Source organism: Bombus affinis, chromosome 9 (assembly GCF_024516045.1).
Source record: "Bombus affinis isolate iyBomAffi1 chromosome 9, iyBomAffi1.2, whole genome shotgun sequence".
In the NCBI taxonomy this organism is placed as follows: domain Eukaryota; kingdom Metazoa; phylum Arthropoda; class Insecta; order Hymenoptera; family Apidae; genus Bombus; species Bombus affinis.
The window spans coordinates 8658043-8674296 of NC_066352.1; the positions used below are offsets into that span (position 1 = coordinate 8658043).

The window sequence follows — 16254 nt, forward strand, 5'->3', positions numbered from 1 at the left end:
GTGAAACCGAGAGAAAGCTCGGGAATATCTTGAAAAATTTGCAGACTAGAAATATCTGGAGATTTTATGTTTAAGAGCTGGAAAGTGCGAGAGGCGAAAATTGTAGACGTGGACGACTAGAAAACTTGGAAGTTGATAAAGTAGAGAGTCTAGAGATGGAAAATTCGGAAATTTCAAAGTACGTGATCATCGCGAAATTTGTGGGAAAGTTTGCGAATTATAAATTCTAGACGTGGAAAACTCGAAAGTAGAAAATTTGCTAGTTGAAAATTTGAAACGTTGAAGTTTTCAAAGCTAGGAAATTGGAAAACCGAGGGACAATAAATTTTCTAGTAAATGAAAATTTGAAAATCTAAGAAATTGACATTTGCAATAATCAAGAATCGAATATACAGGAGTTCAAATTTCGAGAGTTTGATAATCTAAAATTTACAAAATTCGAGAATTTGCTGATTCGAAAGTTGGAAAATTCCGAAATTTATAGAATTCGAGAATTGAAAAGTTTGGAAATTTGTTAATTTGAAGGTCCAGAGATACAAAAATGAAACCTGGATATACCAAGTAAAATTTCTACTTTCTTATTCTACTATACCTAATGATATAAAACTTCTTCGCTCAAATGTGTCTTCTGGAAGCAAGTTTTTTTTCTAAAACACTTTCCTCGTCAATCACATCGAAACGTTTCCGTGATTCGCTCTACATAACCATCCTAACCATTCGGGTAACGTAATCACCAGCATTAACACACAAACGGGCGTAACATCATGCAGCATAATGCTGTTGCCATAACTTCCTCACTTGAATCTACAAACACGTGACGGGAGTCTAAAATTCTAGTTCCTCTTTCAGCTTCCAAAAGCACAAGAAAGTGTTTGGTAAAAATAACGTCAAAATTATTTCTCACTTGGTGCGCGAACGAGGTCGTTTTCCGTTGAATCGCGATTGGCGGTACGGTTTCAAACGTGGTAGCCCTTGAGCTTTAATTTACGACGAGCAGCCACGAGGATCGCAGAAGCGAGCAGAGAAAAAAGGATCAAGCAATGAGAAACAGAGAAACAAAGATCTTACTCTGGCAAATCACCGATTTCAACCAACACGAATTAAAAGTTTGAGGTTTTCATGACATACACATGGCTATGAAAAGTATTTGTAAAACGTTACATTTATTGTAACACTTCTATGCCGATTAATTAGATCTCATTGTAATATATTTCGTATCGTTCAATGGTAGTTTGATACTATCTATACCTTTTTTGATTCGATACTATACTTGAAAATTTGATACTATCAGACTGAAATATAGAACTTAAGGGGGTATCCTGAATTAGAATGTCCTAAAACAGCGTCGTTTTGTGATTTTTTTTTTTTTTTTAGAAGGGAAACAAAGAAATGAAGTTATTGAATTTTGAGGTATGGTTTTATATATATTTAACGAATACAAAAAAATTTTTTTTAGGTAAAAAAGAAAATTATAACAGATTTCTAAGCCTATTTCATGGGCTGCAGTTTTCAATCGGCGGGAAAGAACCACCTCGTAATTCTTGACCGAAACAAAAAACCAAAAAAGGATTAAATTATCATATATTTTTCTTCTCGATGAACTAAAAAAAAGGCAGAAAATAGTGTGAAATTAAAAATTTAAAGGAGAAATGTATTTTATAAAAAGAAAAAATAAACTTTAAACTTATTTAAATAAACTTTTTGACGAACTCTTTTAGTTCTGTCTTAGAACATTCTAATTCAGGACACGCCCTTAATAAAAAAGCATCTCGTTAAAAAATATTGTATTTGGTATTTACAAATATTTTTTTTATTCCGAGGGTTGAAAATTTCAAATTTCTATTCCTAATTCTAATTGTTCATCTGAATATTCAATTTAAATCTAATCTAATACCTCATTCAAAAATGAGATCTCGTTTTTTGTTTTCATTTCTTTGATGTTTATGTCATGCAGTTGAATTAGGCTTTTCGCAGTCTATCGGAAGCTAAGCGAGGATTTAGTTTGGTCTGTCGACGACCGGAAGCGAGTATCGGTAATTAGACCAAGTCAGACGGAGTATAAATAGCGCTCAACGATTTCTTTCATGCGTTTCATCGAACGGTTGTCCAAATCTACTGCTCGGCTCTGCTTAATTGTAAAACGGTCTGGTTTTTGTTTCTCGAGGATTTTAGTATTCGTCGATGGATTTGTAGGCTTGTCGCGATAAATTACTTTAGAATTCTAGAGTGTGATGGATTAATGTTTCGTATGACTTTATAGTCTAATTTCGTTCGTGGAAGAAGAAAGAATCTTATTTCGTACGAAGTGTTTGATTTAAGAAACGTATCCATATAAAAGAAGATATTCATAAAAATCACAAACTCACAAAGAATGTGAAATTTTCGAAAAACCGGCATTTAAAAAAGCGTTCGAGTATCTTGCAGTCTTAATTGTTTATAAGTTAAACAATCGGCGTATTTCGACAGAAAATTGTGATAAACGAGGATGAATTGTTCGACTACAATTATTAAGATGTTCCATAAAATTACTTGAATCAAAAGCGAATTATAGTTTGGAGAAAATTAATGCGCGCATTAATCGCTATATCTATGTTTTATATAATTAACAAACTCTGAATTATATTCTACGTAAATTAATGCATCAAATTGCAAAATATCAAGTAATTATCAATATATATATGCGTGTGTGTATGTACTTCAATACTTAGAAAGTACTTCAGTACATAGAAAATAATGTTACTCGTTAGCAAACACAATGCCTTGAAACACAAAGTAGTCAGAGCGTCGAACTTCCAATGAAACTTAAGTTTTCACAGTACACACGGAGAATTAATAAATCTCATTAGCATTTATCGTTCAAAGAAAACACCATCGATCAAGGATCCAAGAGCGGATTATTCAAAGACGAACCATGGACAGACCTAACAATCGCCAACTTAAAGATTCAAGGACCTTTTCGTCATGCCTCTAACTCAGGCCATTTCTACGCGATTCTAACGAACCTTCGCAAACCAACCGACCACAGAGTTCCCTTTGCTGTGGTAGAAAATCGAACAATACAACAACGAACGGTATAAAAGCAATGAAAAGTGTATACTTCTGCGGTTTGCGTGCAACATAGTGGCTAACTACACTACCATTTAAAAGTATACAAAAGGCATTTGCATATATCTGATAAGATTTATTTCAATCGGGAAATTACAGATAAATCAAACTGCAATGATTTTATTATTTATGTGCGGTAGAATATCATGATGCGATTAAATTAGTTTTTAAAAGACAATATATGGTAATAAAGCTGATATACGCCACTATTAAACCTCCAGGGACTGCAGTTTTATTTTATCTCTTATTTAATTAATTCAATTTCTGAGTTATTAATTAAATGAGCATATCGAACACCAAGCAGTGCACTACAGAAATCGAAGATAGGGAAAGAAGTATCATAATTCAGAAGAAAACTAGAAATTAAATGAAAACAAATCGAAGAACAAGGAAGAACGAAAATGTTGAGAAATTCGTGAATGTTCCACAAAGGATTTACGTTAAGATACTTCATTTTTCCGGTGATTTCGAAATAATCAGAAAAATATGAAAATTATGTATCTAATCTTACAATCGAGCAAGATTATCTAAAACAGGGCAAACAGAAGAATTTTGGTAACATAGAATTAATTAACGTCCTAATAAATTTTAAAAATTCCCATACATCCGATACGTAAAACGAACCATAATATTGTTCTCTGATAAAAAGATTGAAAATATACTTTATCGTGTGTGTCTGCTATAATTTTCTATTATTAGTTCATCATTAATTTGCATAGTCTTTCGATGAAATTTAAATACTGTTACGTACAAATAGATCAAAATGTCAAGATATTTGTAAAAGGTAGTTGACCACAGTCTGGTATCTTCGAGCAACATAAACGCGCACCACGGTAATGAAAGCTAGAGAGAAGCATTATAGAGGCGGTGTGCCGAGTCTGCGGCCAAGAGGAACGACGACGACGTCGCCGAGTGAAATATAAAAGCGGCGCTCGACGTCGGCTGCTGACCTCGCCAGTCACTTAAGGTCTGGGTCAAACTATTCTTGTCGCGTACCTTTCCTAGTCCGATCCATCGATCGATCAATCTTTGTCTGCGAATTTCTGTCTGCTGGCTAACGTGCTGACACACGAGTTAGTTTCTCGCGAACGCGTGCACGCGTCTCGATTGCTATGGCATATTATACTTGCGAAATGTTTCACGCTAATTTTGTGGCTTCTTGGGATAATCGTGTTTTACATCTTTTTCGCATTTTGGGTCGGAGAAAAGAGAAAATATGTTCGTGAACGTAAGCGCGTTTCTATTTATGGTATTATGGTTAGTTAGAAATTATTATGTTTATCCTGGAAATAGAGTGAACTTGAAAATATTCAAATAGTTTTCAAGTGATGTAGACAAGTTTGCAAATAAAATTTGAAGATTTGGCGGTAGGAAAATGCGAGATTTTCGGGAAATTCGAAATTCAAAATATGGAACTCCGCGGAATTGGGAAACTGCAAAGTAGGCAAGATCCAAAGTTAGAATTAAAGAATTGAGAAATTTGAAAGAAGAATGGAGACTCTGGCAATTCTGAAATGAAAATTCGTCAGCTTGAAAATTTCAAAGCTAGGAAACTCGATTTTACAGAGCTAGATGTCTTCGAACTATAATAAGGATTACCCAAAGATCATACTATCTCTCCCTAATTTAACTTTCGCTACGTTAATGACATAAAACAATAAAGTAAAAATGAAAATCATCCATAACATATCACAGAAATTAAGTAACAAATCCAACAATTTAATAATTAAGAATTTTCTCTCAACTTCCCTTATAATTTAAACATATTCTTCTTCAAATGAAATTGATGACTTTTCATTGTTATCAAAGTTCCTACTATTCGCGATCGATTCTGACAAGATATGAAAATTAGTAGAAGATATCAGACGAATATAGTTTCCTTATCGATTGAAAGATTGACCACATTCAACGTATATCATTCGTATTCTCTTAACTGGAATTTACATAAAGGAATGTAGTGGAAGAATTTATGAGGATGTATCTGATGCCTGTGGTATTTTCAGTCAATCACTTATCCGTTTGTAACGCGATGCTTCTGCAATTTGCGCCAACTTGTATCGAGTCGTTGCACTTTCAAAGTTTATTCTTCAAAGTTCCGCATAACAGACACCGTTTCTTCCTTTATAAACTCGTCTGGAAGCGATCGCAATCGTTTATAGAATGTATTATTAGTTGTACATATCTGATCTTCGTTAATATTCAACTAACAACTTCGATTTATGACTGTGACTTAATCAGCTTCCATCGATTATTGCCAGTGTATCGAGAATTATCGACACTTTGCATATGAAGATTTTATTGCGTGTACTTTCAATTATTCCACAAGATAATAAAAATTCTGTACGTTACACGATGTATGAACTTTTTTTTTTCTTTTAAATAGTCTGACGACTGTATTCGAGAACTTGCGTTATTTGATTTAAAAAATTCGAAAGTTTTCGTTTTTCAATAGGCCAATTTTTAACACACGAATATATCTGTACATATAAATTTTCTAGAGCAATTTATGATGCAAATTTATATTTTTACGAACGCAATTAAAAAAAAAAAGAAGGCTCAAGGTAGATATTTGTTTTACTTACTAAATATTATGATAAACACTACAATTTAAATATTTTACCTGCTTTTGCACATTCTGTGCATTCTGTGCATTATCGCATCTTTTAATTCTCCATAAATGCATAAAAATCCGCATTCCACTGATTTGATCGATAAAATACAAATTTCTTCCTCGATCCAAATAAAATTCGATTCAGGAAGATGTTAATGGTTCGTGTAATAGTAGCAGCATTAAATACTGAGATTGAAAACGACTCGCTCGTTTATAATAGCTGTTTGCACGCCCATTTCTAAACGAAGCATAAGAAAATCGCTTAGGCAAATTCGCGAGTGAAGCGAGCCTCATAAATATCGGCGTCGCGCGAACACGCGCACACGTCACAACTTAAATCTTACACGCGCGGTCCACGGGCTTTCTTTTCGCGATCCGCTCGAGTATCATTCAATGTTCCCCAAACGACAGGCGTTCATTAAATTTCAATTCGCATGCCGTCGCCACAAATAAAATTCGAACGTGCCACGTCTGTTTTTCGCGATCCGCTGTCTGGAGTAAACACGGCCAGAATAATACTTCTAACCAGTGGAAAATTCAGGGAAATAATTTTCCTTCGAATTTACGACAAAGATGTTTTGGACAAACACATGATGTTAATTCTTAGAAATTCAGCGAAGAAATTTTGAGAAAATTACGTTTCCTTTTCTACGGAGATATCTTGATTAAAAATGCAAACTTATTGTTAAATCGTTACTAATGAATAAATTGTTATTAGATCATTGTATTAGTAACAATGGAAGGATTAATATCATTAAACTATTATTGTTTTATTTTCATTTCCATTATAATTAACAATTATTATTTTTATTCTATCGTCATACGTTATTTCCTATTAAATCCTATCGTAATGAGTATCTTTGCTATAATCTTCAATTTGAACAACCTCGAGTTACTTATTCGCAATAGTATTATGTATAATTAAAAGTGCGTAAGAATTTCTACAGCTAGCTACAAGCTACTTATCTCGATGCATACGAAATTTTCCATGGACATTGAGCCTCTTGATCATTCTCAATTGAAAGAAGCGCCCAGCAGTCTGACCTTGGAGGAATTCTGACCTGGCACCGTTCGACATTTTCTCGAATAGTATGCAAAAAGGCGATCCTGTCCAGTTACAAGACGAAACATCCCGTGATTGCAAAAGACAGTAACATAAAGCATATATCGTTGTGTCTGCATTAGGATAAAAGAATATTTAACTAATCATTAAAGAGAAATTAATTTATCAGTATCAAAAAAAATAAATGAATAAATAAACAAGTAAATATTTAAAACATAGAATATGTATTTTCAATCTTGTGAAATTTCGAAGACATAAAATTAATAATAAGAATTTCCGAGTTACTTTGTTTCTCTCTCTCTCTCTCACTCTCCCTCTCTTTTATTACAGTCTTAACTTAATTTTAATAATTTTTAATTTCATAACATGTTTTCATAGAAAATGTTAAAGATGGTAATAAACTTCTTCGAGTCTTTTCAAAGGAATGGCATAAGCATAGTTACAAGAAGAGATTATTTGAACATATAAATATTAATAGAAATCTTTTCCTTTCCTTTATGTGTCTACATAGTTGTACGTCTGGAGTTACGTCTAGATGATTTAATCCAGTCAGTGTGCTATTTTTATACATCGTTGAATATTTACACAGGATGGACTAACAAAAACTATTATTTTAAATATGTTCGAAATTACGGAAATAAGGACAATAAATTTGATTTGCTACCAAAAACGATTATCCATATAACTAACTTGGATTCTAAGATTTTTTGATATTGAAGAGATGGCGTTAACGACACGTATCACGAAATTATTTATAATCGTTTTAAATGTCAATTACGTGTATCTTTTTCTCAAGTGAAAGAAAAGATACATAAAAAGACAGTAACGCGCATCCTACGACCGTAACGAGGAACTTTAAAAATAGCCAAGACACCGGTCTGGACCTTAATACACAAGCTCTCTTAGATATCGTACTGTTCCCTTATCGTGCGTTGACCCTGGCGCCAGATTAAACTGTCATCAAGATCTCTGAATTATACTTCGATATCAATTTTAATTCTAAGGACATTTCTTTATTAATTAATCAACGACTATTTACTATTAATATGCAGTTGTCCATTTATGATAAATCTCTTACGGTTTACCATAACTTTGAAATTACATAGGATACACTTCTCCTATCATCGTAATTTAAAACAATAGTTAAATAGATAAGAAAATCAGTTTCATTCGAATATGATTCATATTGAGATACGTATCTTGTAACTTCTATGTACACACCTTGATTGAAATTTTACTATAGCCTACGTTTACGACGTATAGCTATTACGAGATATAATTAGAATAGTTAGGTCTCATTACGCTAACAGTGAAATATCAAGAAATTCTTTCTAACACACGACATACTCCTAACAGTTTTCTATGGCAAACGTTGAAATACCTTCGCAAATCACTGTAAATAGATTGAATCGACAGAAGTTTATTTAGTCAGACGACAAATAGAATTTTGTTTAAATATGGATTATGTTTATATATTTATATTACATTACGTGTATATTCATATACTAAAAATACTTAATTAAATTAATTAAAATTTCAATCAACTAACAAATAGACTTTAGATCTCTTTAAACGAAATTCTAATAAATGGAACTCGGGTAAAATTCCACCATGCAAAACCTGTAAAATATCCAAATGGTGTTAGACTTTTGCACAGTGCTGTAGGATCGTTTGCAATGGAGGAAGAGGAAGGAACAGAAGGAACACCGATCACGAATCGTCTTGCTAGACGATATTAACGAATTCAGAACGGACACGTTCGGATCTTAGATCGGCGACAGAGTGTCACGTTACTTCGCAATGCTTCGGAATGCAAAATCGCGACGTTCGGACGAGTAGGTCTCGTTGCTTACGAAGGCCTCTCTCGTCGCGTAGTGTCGAAACACCATGATCCAACCTGAGGAACCGGAGAACCGGCACACAGTGTATCGAATTCGCACGCCACTGCGTTTTCCAAGATTTTTTGCACTTTGCAACTTTTATATCTTGTACACACGTAGAAGAAAACACTAAGTGAAGTTTCGCGAAAAGCGAAACTGGAAATTGGACCGTCGAAGATTTCATTCCATATTCGTGCATCCGATTAATAAATAATTATTATTAATTTATAATTAAGATTCCTCATAAACGATTTTCCCCATTTTTAAATTTTCCTTCGATTCTATCAAATTTTCTCTTATCGGATCAACGAGAATATCACGGCAGTTGAACTACAGTTTCAGTAAATAAAATATTCGCAATATAGTAAACTGCTGTTTCTGAATAAAGATCGACATACATGTTCGTTGAAAAGATTGCATTTGTTTGTTCTAAATAAACATTAATCGCTCGTAAAGTGAACGGTATAAGGAATAATTTCGTGACTTAGCGTATGCAGGATATTGCGAACTGAAAATAAATGTCTGGGAAAGAAAACTGGAATTGCAGTAACAGCAATGAATGAGAAGCAAAACAATCAAGAATTACCAGGAAGTGGAGATGGGTTTAAAGGACGGCGAAAAGCAAAGCTGGTTTCAAAATAACTACGCTTATCCCGAATTTATTTGCCGATGCTTCGCATATTTTTCCGTTTATCTTAAGAACATCCGCGCATAAATTCACGCGACCAACAGGTCGGAAGATAATCATTGCAGATAATGTTTTATCGATCGATCTTATAAGGGAACGTGAAAGACTTGTTATCCTTCGTTTTAGAAAAAATTTTCGAAGCACGGGACACGGTGTTGCATTCGACGTGAAACAAATTACAAGAAAATTGAGTCGCCTATATGTAATTTATCGGCATTCATAAATATCACCGCTGGACAAATTGTACTTTTTTAATCAAAGTTCCTGTTATAAATCACAATGCTCTTCCAATCGAGTTTGTATCATTTAAGGTATTCGTTGGTTTCACGTTGAAAATCTAATTGATAATCCGTTATACTTATAAGATAAAAGCTTCCATTAATTTGTGAATAATTTACTTAGCGAAACTGTGTATCGGGAAAATTGGAAAACTTGTTAACTTGTAGTCTGTATTCTCATAGAACAGTCCGGAATTTCGTGACTCTTCTAAATTACTGAAACGATTTTAATAAAATTTTAACCGAATACTCTACTTGCAGTTTTTCTTTATAAATATTTTAGGGATATGGCTATACGAAGAGTAAAAAAGGTTGAAAAACCAGGAAATGGTAATTTTTATTCTCCTAATGTAAGTATCATTGTTCAAATTCCAACATTTAATGGATTCAGAAAATCTTAGTAGGAAACGTAAGAAAATTTTGTGAAACTTGCGTTTCTACGTCTTCTAAATGGAGCAATAATTGTTCAACAATCGTAGCTTTAATTTCGTTACAATAATAGGACTTGAGTTTCAATGTAAAAATTTATTCACTTCCGATGGATACGAAGGAAATAATTTTATTTTTCTTGAATATTTTTAAATACTAAAAAGAAGACAGTTACCAGAATATCCAAACGTCCGTAAAAGTCGATCGAAACTATTTTCAGAGAAACAGGAGGATTACTCATTGACAACTTGTTTATCGAGTGCAAGGAAAAAAGATAAAGAAACTGGAATGTGACAAAATGACACGTGATTTCTCTTTTGAAAACGCGGCGGCCAACTTCCGCCTGTTATTATCGATTTTTAATTAAGTTCGGTGCTCGATTATAAGAAGCCGCGAAGCTCGTTTAACCTTTATTTACGGCCTTCGATGTTCATGCATGAGAATGCAACTAATTTACAAGCAGTGTCGCCGAAACGAAAAGAAAATTTACGAGACGGAGAAAGAGGAATAGTGATTTTTACGGAACGAACCTGTTCGTAAAACGATAGTATCAGCTATGGTTTTTGTCTTTTTAAATAATTAATTTCCGATTCTTGAAACAATTTTTTCTAAACGCTTATACAAATTTATCTGAAGATGGCTGATTATGAAGTAAAAAACGAATGGAAATCCTACTATTTTGCGAATATCCTCTATTTTTATTCGATTTCTTTCGCGTGTTTGATCGAATAAATATTAATCGATAAGTGTTGGAGTCAAATAAAAGAATATAAACTTGTAGACCAGATATATTTCTGGTAACATGATATTAATTGGGAAGATCTGCGATTATAAAAGATATTTAAAAACGTTTAAAGTATGGGGAAATAGATATTAGTCTTACGTTATTGATGTAACATTCGGAAAAAATATACAAAATTGCTCGAATTCATAAATAAAATAAGAAAAGAAACGAAAAGATCTTCCGCGTTATTCGTGTATTCATATATTCGTTAATCGTTTGATTGATTAAATAATTTTGATACCAGCAATGTGACATCAGCCGAAAAATATCACTATTAATAAGAAATGTAAAACATTACACGACACAGGAAAAAAAATAAAAAATAAATCTTATTTTTATGTAATCTTTTTTCATTTGGGAATATAAATAAATTCGAATTAATGCAATTAATATTTTAGTCAGGAGGTAGATAGGATTTTTTTAAACGGCGACTGGAAAATTAGAGATTTATGTGATATATGTGATTTCAATGCAATGTACTCTTGAAGAGAGATGTTATATCGTTCTACTTCGCGTAACCTTTTCATAAAGTTCGTGTAACCTATGATACATGAGGATCTGATAAAACGTTTGTTTCGCTATTAGCGAAAAGTTAGAATTGGCGCCGAATAAGTTATCCTTATCCTTCCAAAGTTATTTTACGATTAATTTATTTGGATTCTCATAAATAATTCGACGATATGGTAACTCCAGATGCTGTTAAAATCATTCGGTTCTTAAAAATATCTTAGACTCCTATTTGAAGATTGAACGTGAAACAAAAAGAGTAAAATTTTGCAATTTTGCTCTTTTAATAAATACAAATTTAATTTAGAACAAAATTGGTTACATTGATTAAAAAGTTTCCACTACAAATCAATGCGCTTTTTACAATAGATAATTGATGAAAAGTCAGAGGTATTTCATTATTCGAAAGAATTACTTGAGAGAAATTTACTTGTTAAATAAGACTGCACAAAAATCATAAAATGAAAAGTAGAAAATTGAAAGTAATATTTCAATACGAATCGCTATACTTTTTATCAAACTTTCTATGTTGGGAGAATAGCGGTATGTGTATCTGAATGAATTAGAATGGAAAAATTGTAAAAAAAATATCTGAAACGAAGAAAAATAAAATTATAGGTATTACGTTAAACAGAACTATGTGGGATACGGAAAAATATTTTCCTATCGAATATTATTCGAACCTCCAACTACGACATACACAGAAAATTACGAATATTTATGGAAATAATTAAAATTCAGAATAGAAGCATTCGCAATATAATAAAATATGATCCAATACAAAACAAAAGTAAAATTAAGACGAAAGAAGAAAAGAAAATGATTATTTATTTGAACTTTAATTCAACTACTGACGAAATTTGTCTAAACCAAAGAAACAGAGTTTCTCGAGTCACGATGTGCATGTAAAATTTTACTGAATGAGCGATAAATAGCTATCTGGCTCTCGTGTTTCGTATATCATCATTGACCTTTCCTTTAACGTGGCAGACAACTTGCGGCGTTGGCGAAATTTAGAAAAAAGCACACACAAGAAAATGAGAGTTTACAAAGACATCGTACGCACGAGGAATACCAGCACGAAAATAACACGAACGAAAACAGACTTAACCCAACCATCTTGTTGAATGTCTCCCTTATTTTTTCGGGATACCACGAAGCGTTTAAATAAAAAAGAGAAAATAAGATCGATCGATTCGCGGGCAACCTTGGTCTCTAACATCTTGCAGGCATGATTCAACGATAAAAATTGTATTACCCAATCCATGGGATTTAAATACTAACGAACGAGAGAACGTGAACCTGGCGATAGATACTGAATTTGGTAGATAAGGCAATGAATAAATTAAATATTAGGTATTAGATAATAGATAATTGATTCTTATTTCAGTGATTCATAGCAGTTCCGGCTAATTTTCTTAATTTTAATTTCTATACGGTATTTTATATTATAGACACGATATTATGACGTTTAAGACGTGTAATAACAATTAAAATTAAATGCATAAAATGTAATTTTCAAATTATATTGCCTACATATCTCTAAACAAAAAAACCTAAATTTAATCAAAATTATCGTAGTCGCCTGTTACTTAACAATATCAGCTGAGGATTAAAAATTAAACATTGAATATTAAATGAATATGTTCGTTGGAAGAAATCTGAAATGAAATAGATCGAGTTTAAAGAAATTAGTTAGGTGTACGTTATGCAAAATATTGAATGAAACGCTTTAAGAATGTTCTCCATTGTGCCTTAAATACTATATGAGAATTTCTGCGGATTTCTGCGGATTTCTACGTTGAATCGAGCTGCGTAAACATTGACTAAGCCAATTTCATCGTAATATTCACGTTGTGTGCTGAGAAACACGTGGAAAAAAATTCACAACGGAAAGAGAAATTTTTATATATTAAAATCGCTGCTTTAAAACGTTGTTATACAAATGCAAGTTACATACAAATTTTCTAATTTTTTATCGATCATTTATTTATCTATCTTATCTTTCATTTTTGTCTATTCGCAACGAAACTGAATCTTTTAATAGAGAAAATTGTCTCGTTACCGGAAAATATAAAATTTTAACATTCCAAAAACAGAATACCTAAAACTTATTGTTCGCGTGTTTCATCACAGAAACACGATTATTTTCAGAGAGATAGCTTAATCGGCATATTTATTAACTCCCGAATTTACCAAAATAACCGTGATATTTTATGATTCTTGAAAAAGAATTTTCTAAAAAGCTGTCATCCTTCTACCAATAACCGCTTTCGCTATCGAAGATTTAATCGTACAAATATCAAGCAATAAACTGTAATACATATGTAATGTGAAAATGCCTTAGAATACTCTACGCCGAGAAAAAAGAGACTAACATATATAACAGCGTACTTAAAGAAATTGAAATATTCGCGCTCTTAAATTTGCGCGCCAAAAGCGATACGACGCTTTGACTGTCAATGTCAATGGAACGAAGAAAATTTATGATCGCCTGAGCCTAGCATGGTCTACTAAAAATAAAGAAAAATATAAATATTATATAAGGTCGCGTCGTGATAATGAAGCCCCGAATCTAACCATTTTTTTGTGCGTATACTTTAACAACCATTCTTAAAAATCATTGACACGATTGCATACATAATTCGCGTCGATTAAGTTGCTCAATGTGTGAAACAATCCTTCACTTACCTCCTACTACGCGAAGAAATTATCATATCATGTAAAACGCTTTTACTTTTTCAATCTCCGTTTATCGACACTTTACATTTGTTTCCTTCAACTGATATCGCGACTGTTTAAAAATTCCGCCAATGGAATCTCACTCATTACCGAAGATATTGTCAACAAACAAATAATATACGTTATATACGATCCTTTCCACGAATTTCAACTGAATACGTTACACTTCCCAGTGATAAAAACCTCGAAAACGCAATTTTGCAACAATACTACGTAACTCGAATAATCGAAGTTGATCGATAGTAATATCGCGACTTTTCACGCTACCGGCGACCAATTGGAACATCTCCCTCCAAAATCTCATGAAGGAACCGCGAACTCTATCGTCAATGGCAATTTTCACACCATTCAACTTTTCGAATAAATATCACATCAGAACTTTTAAGTTTCTAACTTAAGTTTTAATTTCAATTTTGTAATTTTGTAAATGCAACTAAAGAAATAGATTCTAAATAGAAATTTGTATCTCTTAGTTGATATTATAACCTACAATGCATTTACTGTGAATATTGCAATATTACTGTACTTTAGATATTTTATATATTTTTGCATATGACATGTATTCTGTACGTTCTAGTATCCTTAATTTAATTCAAGAAACTTAAAATTAAAGATTTCCTATAAACGCATAAACATCATAGTCCAAGGTTAACTTCTCTATCGTGTCAATCTATCACAGAAGAATCTCTGTAAACTACTATAAGACATATACACGACGTATTACAGAAAGAGCCGGTATTATCGAGCGATCGACTGATCCACGTGTTTCTCGACGAGCACCTGCTATAGAAACGAACCTACCTTTGAATTCGCGATCGGTGTTTCAAGGATCGATATCGATTGCCCAGAACCACAGAATCTTCCCTGACACTTATCGACGTCGCACCGTGATAATTCAACGGGGAATTCGAAGATTGTACAGGAAGAACCATGGACGAAAACGCGTGTGAAGAACGAAGCGGCAGATCGTGTGTCAAGGATGACGATGGATGAAGAAGTGAAGTGAAAACACGCGACACGAGCCGCTAGCACGCACTAACTGAACTGAAAGCGAACAGACCTCTGGTATCGGGCAGCTATCCCCACCACGCCTCGGTTCGGTTCCAATAGAATTGTGCCCGTTTGTACGAGATTCAACATTTGCATCGAATGCTGTTTTAGCCCATATCGATCATTTTTCTTCGTGGCAATAATTTGAAATAAATTCCACGACATGGGACTTTTTGATCGATAGATGCTTTTTCAGTAAATCGTAGATGAAATGGGAATGAAATTAGAAAATTTCAACAAGTATAGGGGATTTTTTGGAAAAAATTAAGATTACGTATTAGAATCATAATATATGACAAAAAATTAGTTACATTGAGATAATAATCGTCATATAGGACTGGCACAACTAAGATCGGTATTATACATGTATAGTGGCTATGAAAAGTACATACATACCCGTGGCACATACCATTATTTTCCAACGAAACACTTCATTTTCATAGAATCATATTTCTTATAGTCATATGAAAATACTATTAAATAATACAAAATTGAATATATTTGGGTCCAGTTAATTAGTAGATATTATATAATCTTTATATGGTGTGCGAATTATGTTTTTTAAGTTTTATCTTTATGCTCCGATTAGATTATTATTTTGTATATATCACAACAATAATGTATTTTTAATAAACAGAAAAGCATAAGACTGAAACAAATTTAAATGTAGGTAAGAAAGAAAAGAAACGGAAATTAGATGTGAAATATGATAATTTGATAAAGAAATCTCTAATTAGAATATTTATTAGGATAGGCTTATTTTTATTGTAAATGCTTAATTTTGCTTGTAAAATCTATATTTAATGTAACACATACAACAGAATTTTTATTAGTATAAGGTATAGATATAAGGATACAAGGATATAAAGATATACATATAAATATAAAAATATGTTAATTAAAAACGGTTTTCAAGCTGTGAAACCATTAAGTGACTTATTGTCGAGAAAGAACATCTGTAACTTTTTAGCTTCTTTATATGTCAAATGTTACCACTATGCAATAGAATAAAATCTTTGTTCTGTACATGGTAAACATATAGCAATCACCTGCAACAGGTGTATTACGAGTTCCTTGCAGTCCTTGTTATAATATTAAGTCGGAAATACATACGTAT

General features: G+C 32.6%; 1 protein-coding gene across 2 annotated transcripts in view; it reads right to left on the minus strand.

Moving 5' to 3' along the window:
* The window catches only part of LOC126920441 (A disintegrin and metalloproteinase with thrombospondin motifs 9), a 174629-nt gene extending 159487 nt beyond the window's left edge, over nt 1-15142 (minus strand). For both annotated transcript variants that reach the window (XM_050730797.1, XM_050730796.1), the window contains exon 1: nt 14889-15142. The gene's annotated coding sequence lies outside the window, so the exon portion shown is untranslated. The remainder of the gene's footprint in view (nt 1-14888) is intronic.
* Nucleotides 15143-16254: the final 1112 nt, after the last annotated feature.